General features: G+C 49.7%; 1 long non-coding RNA gene and 1 pseudogene across 1 annotated transcript; one reads left to right on the forward strand and one right to left on the reverse strand.

Annotated features, from left to right (window-relative positions):
- Positions 1-577: 577 nt before the first annotated feature.
- On the reverse strand, positions 578-1852 carry LOC125546775 (putative cyclin-dependent kinase F-2; annotated as a pseudogene).
- A 6315-nt stretch (positions 1853-8167) lies between these two features.
- LOC125532192 (uncharacterized) lies at positions 8168-9508 on the forward strand. Its single transcript, XR_015618576.1, has 2 exons — positions 8168-8590; positions 8914-9508. It is a non-coding gene; the product is annotated as an uncharacterized LOC125532192 (long non-coding RNA).
- The last annotated feature ends 5768 nt before the right edge of the window (positions 9509-15276 follow it).

The following is a 15276-nucleotide window of genomic DNA, read 5'->3' on the forward strand; positions in this document are numbered from 1 at the left end:
GCCGCCACTGCCGGCCGTACAGTGGCTGAACAGCAGCCACGCGGCCGCCGGCCGGTTTACATCTTTGCTTTGGGCCATATGTTGGAGTTGCTCTTTTATTTACATCTCCGTTTTGGATTATTTGTTAGAGTTGAGCCTTTTTCGAAGATGTAAAAAACACTTTTTGATACTCCAAATTTGGACCATCACCGGTTTGGAGCACCAAAAACATCATCTATTGGAGATGCTCTTAGGTGCTCATCGAAGTTCCAGCAAAATTGTTTGAATCCGAATTGATCTTGGTGGTTTAGTAGTGTGTGGACATTGGTAAGTTGGTGGATTAGACATACAGACCCAAAACATATTTCCTGTCAACACTCATGCGTATGTTTACCTACACAACCAGATTGGTAAGTTTTCGCAAGAAACTGACCGAATGTGTAAAAAATAAATACGATATGAGAGAACCGGTCTAATTTGACAGAGGTTTCTCATTGGTCAGTAACATTTTTTGCCTACACAATCCTCATTTCAAGAACTTCCAATTCACATTCAGCAGGTTGTCGCCAATTTCATTCAACACTTTGCATTGAACACTACATGTTATAGCACAAAAAAAAAACCCTGCACCGCAGCAAGCCTGCATGTGTACAGAACTACAGATGCTACAAGCTTGAACAGAGACAATTTATTCTGCTCTAGGTGCACCAAATTGTCATCCAAGCATTTACATATTTTGCATCCAAAAAGTTCCAAGCATCGAGGCAGAAGAACAAGATCTTCCTGTGGAGCGATCAGCAGCGCCTTCATGTGGCCAGTGGAGCGATCAGCGGCGCCTTCTTCCTGATCAACATCTTCTTGGCCGTGACTCTCTTCTGGGAGGCATCAACGGAGCGAACTCCACCACTTCCTCCTTTATGGACACTGCCATCGTGTCGATCTTTGCAGCAGCAGTAGGAGCAGAAGGGTGGGCGTTTGCAGCAGCGGTGGCGAACCACGGGAGCTTCAGCGCGGTGGCCGCCTTCAGCCGCTTGTCGGGGTTGCATGTAAGAAGACCGTTGAGGACCTTGAATCCCTCCGTGGACAGTGTCTCCTCCGGGAACAGATCTCGCAGCGTGCTCTTCTGCCCCGGCACCAGCGGCGGCGGGGCGGCGTGCGGCAGCGACGTGAACCCCGGCCACGTCGTGTCGTCCGGCACGCCCACCACTTCGTAGATCCTTTGGAACAGAGATATGAATTCGGCGGCCCGGAAAATCCTCTTGCCCGAGAGCATCTCCGCCATGACGCACCCAAGAGACCATGTGTCGACGAGCGCGTCGTAGTCCTCTTTTCCAAGGAGCATCTCGGGCGCCCGGTACTCGCCCATGCCAACCTCCTCCTCGTACGGCGGCGCCTCCGACATGGACATGGCGACGCCAAAATCGCAGATCTTGACGAATCCTCCGGCTTCGTCCCCTCCGACGAGGATGTTGGCAGGATTGATGTCGCGGTGGACGATGTGACACCGGTGCATCTTCTTGGCGGCCGTGAGGAGCTGCCACATGAAGGTGCACACCGTGGCCTCCGGGAGCCCGCCGCCCCTCTCGCTCAGGAGAACTTTGAGGCTCTTGCCCTCGACGTAGTCCATGACGAGGCAGAGCTCGTCGGTCACGTAGTCGAGCGTGACGCCGCGGAAGCCGACGATGTGCGGTTGGCCGCCGCAGGCCTCGAGGAAGCGGGCCTCCCCAAGCACCTCGTGGGGGTCGACGGGGTCGTGGAGGGACTTGATGGCGACGAGCTGGCCGGTGGCGCGGCACCGCGCCTTGACGACGGCGCCGAACTTGCCTGCACCGAGGCGCGACTCCTGGTCGTAGTCATAGGTGGTCCCGACGTGTCACGGGAACTACTTCATCAACCACAACCAAAGAGGCTCAAGGCCGGCCCACGAGGTCCAAACAGACTGCAAAGCCCAACCCAAGGAGGCATGACCTCATATATAGAGAAACACATCGCTTCATGGAAGGGGCATCGAAGAACTGGAACCCGAACTGGCCGCCGTTGGGCGTTTTCCCTCTCCCACCTCCCGGCTCTAGATTCCCAGATCCCCTTTCTTGCTGATAGAAACTTGTATCTGTGACTGAATTCCTTGTATCCATGATCCATTGAGTAATTTGTATCTAGGTTCGTATCATTTGATATTCAGAGCCAGTCTACCACCTCCCACCTACAAAATTTCCCCACCATCGTCACCATGAGCAGCCTAGCTGAGCAATTCGATCGAGTAAATAGCATAAAACTACTACTTTACAGGTTAGGGTTCCAAAAAACTACCGATTTTTAAATTTTCTCACATAACTACCAAATGGGATGTCGGCTGTTTCAAAAAACCCAAATCGCTGATTGCTTATCAATTGATCATGATTATGACAGGTCAGGCCCACGCCTAAACGAAGCGTTATTTTGACCGTTAGTTTGACCATTGACTGACATACTGACATGTGAGGCCCATATGTCAGTGTCTCTTTGTCATAATTTAATAAAAAATTCAATAAAGCAATCAGGTCCCTGTAAAAATTGAAAAAAAGCAATCGGGTCCCTGCAGACTTAAAAAAAGCAATCGGGCCCTCCCGTGCTCAAGCTCGCCCTCCCGGCCATGGCGTGCGGCTCCCGGCGCTCCTGGGCGCGGCTCGCGGTGGCCCGTGCCCGCCTTGCCCCGGCGCGGCTCGCGGCGTCCCGTGCCCGCCTTGCCCCGGCGCGGCTCGTGGCGGCCCCTCAGCACCTCCCGATGGCGTGCGTCAGTGCGGCGACTGTGCCGGAGCCCCATGGCGCGCGGCGGAGCCTCCAGACGGCGTGCGCGGCAGGGTCGCCGGCCTCTGGTATGCCTCCTCGTCTCCACCTTGCCACCAGGAGCTCCAGCGAGCTCCTACCATCAACGGCATCGTAGGGGGGCTCGGAGTGGCATAGGGCGGTGGCCGGACGTGGCACAGAACGGCGGCATGGAATGTGGTCGGCGGCCATGGCGGTTCTGTGCTGTTCCTGACGAGCAGGGAGAGTGGAGGAGAAGGGAGGCAGAGAGGAGAAGAGGAAGATAAGAAGAGACACTGACATGTGGGCCTTACATGTCAGTTAATGGTCAAACTAGCAGCCAAACTAACGCTTCGTTTAGGTGTGGGCCTGACCTGTCATAATCGTGATCAATTGATAAGCACTCGGCGATTTGGGTTTTTTGAAACAGCCGACCACCCATTTGGTAGTTATCTGAGAAAAATAAAAAATCGGTATTTTTTGGAACCCTAGCCTGTAAAGTAGTAGTTTTATGCTATTTACTCAATTCGATCGGATCCGGGACGCTGTGCACGAGTTGATGGAGTTGGTCGGCACAGATTCTGAAATCATCAAGTCTCCCGTGCAAGAGCCAACGACTGAGGAGATTGCGGTCGACCACGACAACGTCATTGCCGGTCTTGCACCTGCGGTGACTATCCCCGACGCCAGCCTCGACGTTGGCGTCGACGAGGCTGTGCCTCATGTTGTCTCACCACCAACCATCGTCGTCGAGGAGGCCGCTGAGGTCGTCCTTTCTGCTACCAGCAGCTCATCCACCTTGTTGCATGCCATGTGTTCGACAGAATACCCAAGCCAGAAGGGTGCCACATCGGCTTCTGTGTTTACCCCAGCCGCAACACCTACGTCGCTCACGGCCACGGTCGTCGTCCTCCCCTTGCTTGCTGCACCTGCGGCAAGCGACGGAACCCTCGACAGTAGCCACGGCGGAAGTGGCCTAGGAATGCTGCCCCTGACTCCGTGTAGTGTGTCTGCATCCTTCACCGAGTCTTCGGGGCTATGGGCAGCTCAGCTGTGCTGGTTGTCTGTTCTCCTTGTGCTGGACACCAAGTCGTCCTCAAGGTGTTCGACAACGTGCCTCATCAACCACAAAGAGTTGTTCATGTACATGTCCATCGCATATGTGATCCCGAGTACCATGCAACCGAGACAAGGGATACGACCAAGGCCATGGCCTTCCTTCATCGGTGACCAAGCTGCACATGGTGAGAGCGCTGACAGTAATGAAGCAGAGTACAAATGGAAGCCACTCTTCGGCTCTCGAAGAAATTCAAAGACTAATGTCTTTGTGCCACTCAGGCAAATTGGAGGAAAAAATGACAGACGGTTTTCAAGTCCTGGGAGCACGACCCTCTTCAAGTGGTACTCTCAGGAAGGATTCTTAGAAAAAATCGTTGCTACCTTGTCATCAAAGGTGCTCCGGCAGGTGCCATGGCCATTCATTGTGTGCAGCTATGTATGTACCGTGTTGCAACTGGATGAATTTAGGAGCCTCACAAAGATTTCTTCAGCTGGTATGCCCAGACAACACTCAGTTTGATTTCTTACTGGAGATGAGCTAGTATTGGGTTGTCCTATAGAGCCACGGTCAATTTCCTCCTGGCAATATTTGCAACATAAGTTGCTGCAGCCGTGGACTCCATCACTTCAAACAAATTTCAAGAATGAGGCCTTACAGGAAGAGAAAATGGTGGGTTTCATGGTGGCATTAATAGAACAGATGCATTGGCTTCTTTGGGACTGCTTCTCCTTTGATGAAAATTTTAGTGTGCCACATGTTTCTCCAAAAGTTCTGTGTGTCACATCACCATGGGGTCCTGGTGTTCAAAAAAATCCAATGACGAGTCACATGGGTTGGCTGGAACTTGAGATAGCCGCCTTGATGACTATTGTGAAGGCTGAGTTCATAAGTAGCGGCCTACAGATTCATCCCAGTAAGAATGCTCAAGTAAATTTCCCCTGGTCCAGTTGTTACTTGTTTCTTCAGGTTGGAAAGTTGCAGAATGTTATGGTGAAGCTCAACACTTGGCCCTCTGGAGGGTGGTTCTTATCGGCTGTGACATTCTCACCAAATCTGCATGCAATTGTGTGTTGCAACAAGGCAGTGAGCATTCAATCTCTCGTTGTTGCCCTTCATATGGCTGAATGCTGTGGTGTGTTAATCTCAGTTATAGTCACTCACACGATATGGTTACACAAACTAGTATCCCCTGATGGTAGCCCGGTATACACGCAAGTCAGAAATGGGAGCATTTTATTCAATTGGACCTCTCAGGGAGCTCATAAAGACAAGGAATATTTTTCTGTACAACTGCCTTTGGTGGATCAGGAGCTATGGAGGATTGCAGAATATTGGCGGTCAGATATTCAAGGTTTGCCGATGGCCGATACAATTTTAGAAGATTCTTTCTGGTCTGGGCAACATATCATTGAAGCATGCCTTGCGAGCCCTTATCACAGGTTCATGGGCGCAATTGCTGTCGAGTGGCTCTACACCCATAATTCTTATGGAGAACTTACAGTAGTTGACAATCAGCTGAATAGTAAAGGTAGAGTACCCCGGTTAATCGATGGAATTGGTGTCACTACATCAGGTTATCCCTTACTAGTGAAGAACATACATTATCCATGTGCAGAGATTGTCACAACTCGGTCATTCGGTTCTGATGAGATTAAATGTCTGGAGGCCTTGTCGAGTATTCTACATTGCACTGTCCAGGGCAAGGCTATTGCTATATCCAACATCACCAAGCCCTCAATGGTAGGTACTCCCGTCAATCACCTATGTTTGGAGGAATATCTAGTCTGTCCAAGTCACAACTTCTCTAGTGCACCTGAACTTACATTATGCAAGAGCGGAAAGTTGGAGTTTAACAGCAGGATTTCCTATATGGTGGAGCAGTACACTGAGGTTAATTCTTATATGACGAAAATTGGACTGCATCCCTTATTTGTGAGCATCAGCGCAGCAGAGCGAACCTCACATAGGAATAACCCCATTCATCAAATGGTCAAGCAGCGATTGTCATGTCCTGCAAGTACATGCAAGCGGGCACACATACAAGGGGCAGTTGGTGAGAATCAAGGAGTGTACTCCTTATTCTGCAATTGCTCATGTGGCAATCCCAACACTATTGCTATTGAGGTTGAGTGCTCTGACAGGCAAGGAGTGTACCCCCACAGCAAAATTATTTTGGACTATCATAGTAGGCTTGGTTGTCTGAATCTCGGATTTCTGTTAACATGGCCAGATGTCTCAACGGTTTGGATTAACGTGTTACCTTGCACTGAACTTAGCTCCCAGAAACATCCAATGCGAAGTGTGGACCAGCTGATGTTGAAGAGCTCCTATGGATGCCTTGTTCTTGCAAACACTTCTCCAAAAATAATGCTCGAATGCTCTCCTACTGAACTGGTGAGCTGGAAACTCTCACAGGCTCATGCCGCGGAGTTCTATATCGACTTCTCGGTACATTTGAGGTTTGAGTACAGTCCCTTGATGGTTTGGAAGATTGCTTGGGTGCTTGGTTCTGTGCGTACTATTGTTGCATACAACTCCTAGTGTGCAGTCTTTACAAGACCGAATGGTTGGCATGTGATGGGTCAACCAAGTGCTCTCAGGTGTATCTCCCTGATCGGCAAGCAAAATTTGAAGGATGGAGGAGTCTTATGCTTATGGACATCTTCCTCGATCAAGTCTACATCAGCCACGGGAACTACTTCAACATCAACCAAGTCCGTGCCAACAATGACTTCTACCTCGACGACGCTAGCGTCTTTGACATTGATCAAGTCTACCTCGAACATGGATACTACCGTAAAGGATATCACCACCCCTCTGGCAGTTCCATGGGACCCGGGCATAAATTCTTCGGTGTCGGCTTGGGGTCAAGCCGAGTTTCAAGGAGGGAGGAATGTCACGGGAACTACTTCATCAACCACAACCAAAGAGGCTCAAGGCCGGCCCACGAGGCCCAAACAGACTGCAAAGCCCAACCCGAGGAGGCATGACCTGATATATAGAGGAACACATCGCTTCAGGGAAGGGGCATCGAAGAACTGGAACCCGAGCTGGCCGCCGTTGGGCGTTTTCCCTCTCCCACCTCCCGGCTCTAGATTCCCAGATCCCTTTTCTTGCTGATAGAAACAAATTATCTGTGACTGAATTCCTTGTATCCATGATCCATTGAGTAATTTGTATCTAGGTTCGTATCACGACGTCGACGCGCCTCCTCTTCTGGCACATCGCGCCCGGCTGGCCGGCGTGGCCGTCGAGGGACGCGGCGGGCCGCTTGCAGGTGAACGCCATCGTATCGATCGGCGCACTGAACAGAGATGATGGGACAGGGGAGAGCGCGTCTGATCTAGGAGGAGTGGGGTGGTGGCGACGAGATGGACGAGCGGCAAATACTACATCGTACATATATATATACATCGAGGCGGCTTGGATCGCCGGCTGCTCGGTTCCCGTCTTCCAAACGGATCCCGGGAGGAGTTACGGTGGCTGTGCCAACGCGTTTTGTTTCGTTTGATTGACGCTTGCGTTCCCGGGGGTAGCAAGTCAAACGATGTTCCAATCCGATTCCGACCAGCACTGCTTGCAGGCGGCGCAAGTACTTTTTTTTGCAAGGTCAAGTACTTTCTTTTACCTCAAATAACCTCCTCCTTATTTATTTTTTGACGAAAATGCCGTCAGAGCTGCTTTTCATTGACATTGGAGGGTAGAAGACATTCTAACATATAAGGACCCTAGCCAATTTGGCTCTAGGATGCTCCCTCGATTTCATTCATTTGTGGCCATTGGATGTTGGTCAATCTGGTCTTTGAGCTGATCTCAGACGTTTAATCTACATTGTGCGTTTTGACCTCGCTGTTGTTTTTCCGGGGCGAATGACTGGTGGGCTCGTGCTTTTTGTCTACGGGCTGGGTGAGCCGTTTGGAAGTGCGGGAGAAGCCTGTCCTTGCGCGCGGCGTGCACGTCGCGCATTTGGCGCCGGGCGTTGGGCTGTTTTGTTTCTGCTGTGAGGATGCCGATGGATGTCTATTTCTCTGACTATCTCAGACGTTTAATCTACATTGTGCGTTTTGACCTCGCTGTTGTTTTTCCGGGGTGAATGACTGGTGGGCTCATGCTTTTTGTCTACTAGCTGGGTGAGCCGTTTGGAAGTGCAGGAGAAGCCTGTCCTTGCGCGCGGCGTGCACGTCGCGTGTTTGGCGCCGGGCGTTGGGCTGTTTGTTTCTGCTGTGAGGATGCCGATGCATGTCAATTTCTCTTATTATTGGGTGGTACTTACTCATTTCTGGCCCCACACATCTGTGGGTTGACTACCTTTTTGTCTGCGTGAGAAAGGGGCTGCGCTGACACTGTGTTGATCGTGCGAGGGTTTGCCCAACCGCGTCGCGCGCGCCGCGCGTGGGACATGCGTCCTGCAGCTGGTGTGGATGTTCGCTCGTGCTGCATAGCCTATGGTAGGTGGGGCTTGTTTTCTGCTGGTCCTACACGTATGTCCCTTGTTTAGGTTGGAGTGAGACTGTGAAGGTTGTGTTTCTTCTGACACGGAGAGAGGGGTCGTGCAAGTCTCATCCCATCTCCCTCCTCCTTCGTCTCCCCAGCCGTGAAAAAATCCCCTCCGCCGTCTCCTCCTCTCTCTTTCGCCTCCCTCCTCCTTCCCCGGCTCTCCGCCCCACATCGGGAGTAGCTAGGATGCTAGGATGAAGAAAGTAGGAGACGGTATCGGGTCAAATGATCCAGCGGTGGCAGCAAGAGGCAGTCCATGATGAATCTATGGTAGGACGATTCCTTCCTTGGTTTCTCCTGTTCCACATTCAAGTTCCAAATTAGGATACTGTTTTACAACTTGTTGTGTCTCCCTTCCATTTGATGAATCATAACCCTGAATTGTTATTAAAAAACATATCTGCTGAAACCTTACATTTATTAGATGTCATACATACTTTACTGTTCCTGGACAATTCCAACTTTTGCTAAATATTCTAATTAGAAGTTTTATTTAATCATGGCAGAAATTTCAACAAAATTAGGCCTTTCAGTACTTGACATTTGCTGAACTAATGGTCATTTGCTATTTTGCTGCTGTTTGGATTGTTCAGGTATTGGAAGTTTTGGGTTCCTCGGAATTATTGGTGCTTATCTACAAAGTTGATTATGCTTATCATTCTAGATTTTCTGATTCTCAGTCGAACAATACCCTTATAACTACACGGTGGATGCTATTCATTATGCTACACGGTGGATTATAACTACACGTACTTCTTAGAGGGCGCCTGCGCCATGGACTATACGCTCTTGATGTGCCGCGATCTGTCTCTCCAGCCGTCCCTCAAGTCTTCAGTGTTGTTCGAGTGTCCCCCTCACAATGGCACTCTCATCTTGTCCATCCCGCCACACCCATTGTTCGCCATATTCTTCATCATCATGAGCTACCGTCTGTGTCTAGTAATAAAGATGTTTCAGTTTGTGATGCTTGTCAGCAGGGAAAGATTCATCAGTTACCTTTTTCTTTTTCTAGTCATGTAGTCAGAACTCCTTTTGAGCTTGTGTTTTCAGATGTTTGGGGTCCTGCTCAGATGTCTGTTAGTGGTCATGAGTACTATGTCAGCTTTATTGATGCTTATAGTCGCTTTACTTGGATTTATCTTCTTAAACACAAGTCTGATGTGTTTGATGTTTTTCTTAAATTCCAAACACATGTTGAGCGTCTCCTACAACACAAAATTATTCATGTACTGTCGGATGGGGGGGGGGGTGAGTACCGCAATCTAAATACCTTCTTCGAGAAACTTGAGATTTCGCATCGTGTGTCTTGTCCTCATACACATCAGCAGAACGGTTCAGGTGAACGTAAGCATCGTCATCTTGTTGAGACCGGTTTGACCTTACTAGCTCATGCCTCTGTTCCTTTTCGTTTTTGGAGTGATGCCTTTACTACCGCCTGTTTTCTTATAAATAGACTTCCGTCGCGGCTTCTTGGCATGAAAACTCCGCTTGAACTCTTGCTTCATGAGACTCCTGATTACACTTTTCTTAAAGTCTTCGGTTGTGCGTGTACAATAGTCGCAAGCTTGAGTTCCGTTCTAAAAAATGTGTCTTCCTTGGGTACAGTCCGTTGCACAAAGGTTATAAGTGCCTTCACGTTCCAACAAATCGTGTGTATATCTCGCGTGATGTTATCTTTGATGAGCATGTTTTTCCTTTTTCTAATCTTCCAACTCTTGTCACCACAGCTACTGAACCAGTGCACTCATCTCCTTTATTGCCTGGTCAATTTGTAGATGCTGCACACTCGCCTCTTTTGTTGTCTAACCATGGTGCAGGAATTAGTAGAGGTGCTCGGCTTGTTCTCCTGGAGGACTCCTCCACTGCTCCGACGGATCACGTCGATCCTGCCGCTGCGCCTCCCTGCATGGGGCATGCAGGGTCTCCTTTGCCCGTGCCCTCTATGCACTCGGATCTGGCTCCGGTAGCGGCGGGTCCGCTCTCGATGGATCAAGTCGATCCCGCGCCACCTCCTCCCTGCATGGGCCATGCAGGGTCGTCTGCGCCCGCGCACGCTACGCGCTCGGACCCGGCTCCGCTGGCGCTGGACCTCCCCGCGTCCCCTGGCCTGGACTTGCCCGTGACTGGGCCGGACTCGCCTGCGTCAACCGGTCCGGCGACGCCCACGTCTACTGGGCCGCCTCCTAGCAACCCGCCCTCATTGCGGTCACCGACGCCCGCGCCTACTGGGCCGCCTCCTGGCAGCCCGCCCTCGTCGCGGTCATCTTCTGCTGGCCGTCCTCTGCTGCTACCACCACCCGCCATATCTTCTCCTCAGGAGACGCGGGCCTCTCCATCGCTGGTTCCTGCGACTTCGATCACACCAACTGCTCCTACTGTTCAGCGTCCACACACTCGCAGCAAGAGTGGCATTGTTTGTCCGCGCAAACGCATCGATGGCACGGTTGCATGGCTCGCGGCCTCTATAGCTCATTCTGCAACTGATCCTTCTGCTGAACCCCGCCATTATCAGGCAGCTATCGGTGTCCCTCACTAGCGTTCTGCGATGGAACAAGAGTATCAGACATTGCTGAAAAATGGTACGTGGCATCTTGTTCCTCCGAAGAGTGGTGCCAATATTATTGATTCTAAGTGGGTATTCAAAGTTAAGCGACATTCTGATGGCTCTATTGAACGGTATAAGGCTCGGCTTGTTGCTCGTGGGTTCAAACAACGTCAAGGTCTTGATTATGATGATACCTTCAGTCCCGTGATCAAGCCTACGACTATTCATCTGCTCTTGTCTCTTGTAGTTACTCGTGGATGGCCTCTTAGACAGCTCGATGTTTAGAATGCCTTTCTTCATGGTGTTCTTGATGAAGAGGTCTATATGCGTCAGCCTCCTGGCTTTGTTGATCCTGCTCGTCCGCAGCATTTGTGTCGCTTGGTCAAGGCTCTTTATGGTCTTAAACAGGCGCCTCGTGCCTGGCATGCGCGACTCAGTTCTGCTCTCCGTGCACATGGATTTGTTCCTTCGACAGCTGATACGTCCTTGTTCATGCTACAGCGCCCTATGGTCACTATGTACCTGTTGGTGTATGTCGATGACATCATCTTGATCAGCTCATTGGCCTTTGCTGCGTATCGTCTTGTTCTGCTTTGAGTGGTGATTTTGCTATTACAGATCTTGGCCGGCATCATTATTTCCTTGGCTTGGAGGTCTCTCATTCTGATGTCGGTCTGACCTCACTCAGCAGAAGTACTCTCTGGATTTGCTTCGTCGTGCTGGTATGCTTCAGTGTAAGCTTGCTACTACTCCCATGACAGCTTCTGATTGACTCTCTGCACTTGATGGTACTCTTCTTCCTTCGGATGAGGCTACAATGTACCGCAGTATTGTTGGTGCCTTACAGTATTTGACGATTACTCGTCCTAATATATCCTATGCGGTTAATAGCGTTCGCCTGTTTATTCATGCTTCTCGGGATACTCATTGGACTGCTGTGAAACACATTCTGCGTTACGTTCGCTTGACTGCTGCTCTGGGACTGCATCTTTGGTCTGCTCCTTCCGGTAGCCTCTCGACATTTTCTGATGCAGATTGGGTTGGTAGCCCAGATGACAGGTGATCTACGGGGGGATATGCAGTGTTCTATGGTCCTAATTTGATCGCCTGGAGTGCTCGTAAACAAGATACAATGTCTCGTAGTAGTACTGAAGCTGAATACAAAGCAGTTGCCAATGCCACCGCTGAAGTTATTTGGGTTCAGTCCTTGCTTCGAGAGTTGAGAGTCTCTCAGAATCGTCCACCTGTTCTTTGGTGTGACAACATCGGTGCTACGTACCTTTCTTCAAATCCGGTATTTCATGCCCGAACGAAACACATCGAAGTTGACTATCATTTTGTCAAAGAACAAGTTTCACATATGTTACTTCAGATCAAGTTCATCCCTTCGAAAGATCAACTTGCTGATATCTTCACGAAGCCGTTGCCACTGCCTCAGTTTGAGGGTTGTCGTCGCAATCTTAATCTTCTGAATTCTTCAGATCACGGTTAAGATTGAGGGAGGGTGTTAGACTTGTAGTTATATGTAAATACGTATTGTAACTTGTATACAATTGTACTTGTACTCAACGAGGTTTTCCCTTTATATATATATTGTAGTGGCCGACCCCTAGGCGTGTTGAAGCCCACAATACCCAAAACCCTTTGCGTAACACCTGCGATGGCGCCAAAGTGGCCGGGAGCCCCCAATGTTGCAGCGTTGACTTCCATACGTAGACAGTATAAGGACAAACAGCCAACAAGTGACCCACGTCCTTGGGTTGCTGATCGTTTGTAAGTGCAGTGAGGTTTTTACGCCCAAACTACGAGTGTCGTGTTCTCCTCAAGGACTAGGCAAGTCAATGATCGTGCTCGGATAAAGCTAGGTAACGCGGTTCATATGATGAATGCAAGAAAATAAAACCTAAACTAGCAAGGATGACAACAAAGAAAATGCAAAACAGCAAGGGTAGATTCAGATTTGACTCAGTATCTTTTTGCTGTTATCTTTATGCATGAGAAATTGAAACACTAACACATACGGACATCAACGACAATATAACTAGCAAGCATGTGTACATATCACCAACATGTATGTCACAGATACATAGATAATAAACAGACTAGTTATCTAAAATGAACATTCAACCATCGCAGTACACATGTGAAATGAAACAAATCTAAGTAAGAACAATCATGTTTCTTGAGTGAACAAATCTAATAATCTCACAACTAAAATTCTTATAGAATGGAACAAGTAGGTGAACACACACACACACAACTACGAATATGGTGTTACAGGGCACAGTTCTAATACTCTCACATAAACAAAATAAGTACTACTAATCAAGCACAAGTCTGAAACTAAACAAGTTTCAAGCACTACTCAAATCTGAACATTACAAAGCATTTGCCATACACATCTCAATTCTGAATATTACAAAGTCTGAACATTACACTACCCTGAACATTACACTACTCAAGGTTACAGGAATTTGAGAGAGAGAGAGAACAGCAGCAGATTATGGTTCAGAAAAGAAGCAAAGAAGCAGAGGAAGAGGAGGAGCAGCGGCAGGAAGGGAAAGGGAACAACAGAGATGTGGAGAGAGGGAGCAGCAGCGGGTGGAAAGGAGTAGTAGCAGCAGTATGGAGGCGCTGAGGAAAGCAGCAGCAGAATGGGGTTCAGAGTACGCCGTGGGAGAAGAAGGGCAGTAGGAGCAGCAGTAGCATGGAGGTGAGGAAGAAGAAAGGCAACAACAGCAAGGGGAAGAAGAAGAAGGAAGGCAGCAGGGGCGTGGGGATCAACAGGGAGGCGCAAGGAGAAGGAGCAAAAGGGAATAGGAGCAGCAGTAAGGAGATTCAGAGACGAGGGAAGGAGGAGCAGCACCAGGGGCGCAAGACAAGCAGCAGGGAGGTCGATGTAGGCGCGGCGGCGGAGCTCGAGATGGTGGTGGCTGGCGGCATAGTGGAGATGGGGCGATACTGGTGGTGCGTGGAGAGGGAGTGGATGGATGATTGGGTGGCGCAGTGGCTGGTTGGCGCGCCGCCACGCTTGCCTGGCCGCGGCGGCGGCCGGAGGTGGAGAAGGAAGCGGGGGAGAGAGGAGATGGAGATGCTAGGCCTAATTGGGAATCAGGGCGTCTAGGGATTTTTGACCTCCTACTGTGGTCTGCCATTTTTTCACTTTGGCCCTCCTGCTTCCTTTCTTTCTTCACAAGATGATCCTCCAACATTAGCTTGCCCCTGGATACTTCTTTTCTTCTCGCCCGGGTCCCTCGTTCTCTCGTTCCAGCCCCAAGTCTCATCGCGTTTGGCAATCGGCCGAATCTTGAAGTTTATAGTGCCTTTGCGCACTTTTCTGCAAAATAATCAAATGACGAGTAAATGATCTTTTATATGATTTTCATTCAAATATATCATAGTTCACAGCAAAAATGGATCGTCAGATCACAATAAATGGTGTGTTTGTGTGCCAAAATATGAATAGGAAATGTACTTATCAGTTGCCCTGCGCAAAGCACGCATGTCGGACCATGCGGTCACCCCTTTCTGGCCAGCACATCGGTCGTCTTGCACCTTCCAAGCAGAGCTAGCCACCCAAAGATTTTGCATTTGCCGGGAGCGTCTGATTTCCAAACGAAAGTCTGAAAACCCACTCTAGAGAAGCCCTCAAATTGTATAGAGTATGCGGATTGTGCTGGGTAGATGCCATCGTTTGTCCATCTCCAAGAGACGGTGTCCAGCCCATTGCCTAGCTCCTTGTGATTTACCTTCGCCCAAAGTGCAGTGAACTCCTGGGCTTGAGGTGCTTGATCCACCTTCTATCCAACAACGCCTGCGCAGCTATTAAGTTTTTCCTGGTGCAGTGCGCGAACAATGCCGGGTAGGTGTTCTGAAGGCTGACACCGTTGTGCCATGGTTCCTTCCAGAAGGAAATTCGCTCTCCATTGCCAAGGTGGAAGACGACCGATGCATTGAATAATGCCCTGACCTTCGGGTCGATAGGCATGTCCAAACCAAGCCACAGTTTACTCCCATCAGTCCATGTTTGCCAAAGCCACCTGGCACGGAGCGCAATACTCTGCGCCGCAAGATTTATGATCCCTAGGCCACCAAATTCAGTTGGGCGACAGACCCTTTTCCAGTTTACCAAGCATTTGCCACTAGTGGCCTCTTCCTTGCTTTCCCAAATAAACCCTCTCCTGACCTTGTCGATCATCTTCTCGAGCCAGGTTGTTATATGAATTGCAATCATTTGGACGATTGGCATTGCTGACAAGACCTTCTTAACCAAGTCCAACCTCCCGTCCAGACTTAACAGGGCCAGTTTCCACCCCTTTATCCTTCCTAGGATTTTATCACACACCGGTTGTAGTTCCCCCTTTTTTCAATTTTGAGTCAGAGATGGGCATGCCCAAATATTGAGAGGGGA

Source organism: Triticum urartu, chromosome 3A, assembly GCF_056163025.1.
Source record: "Triticum urartu cultivar PI428250 chromosome 3A, HENAU_Tu73, whole genome shotgun sequence".
NCBI classification, from domain to species: Eukaryota; Viridiplantae; Streptophyta; class Magnoliopsida; order Poales; family Poaceae; genus Triticum; species Triticum urartu.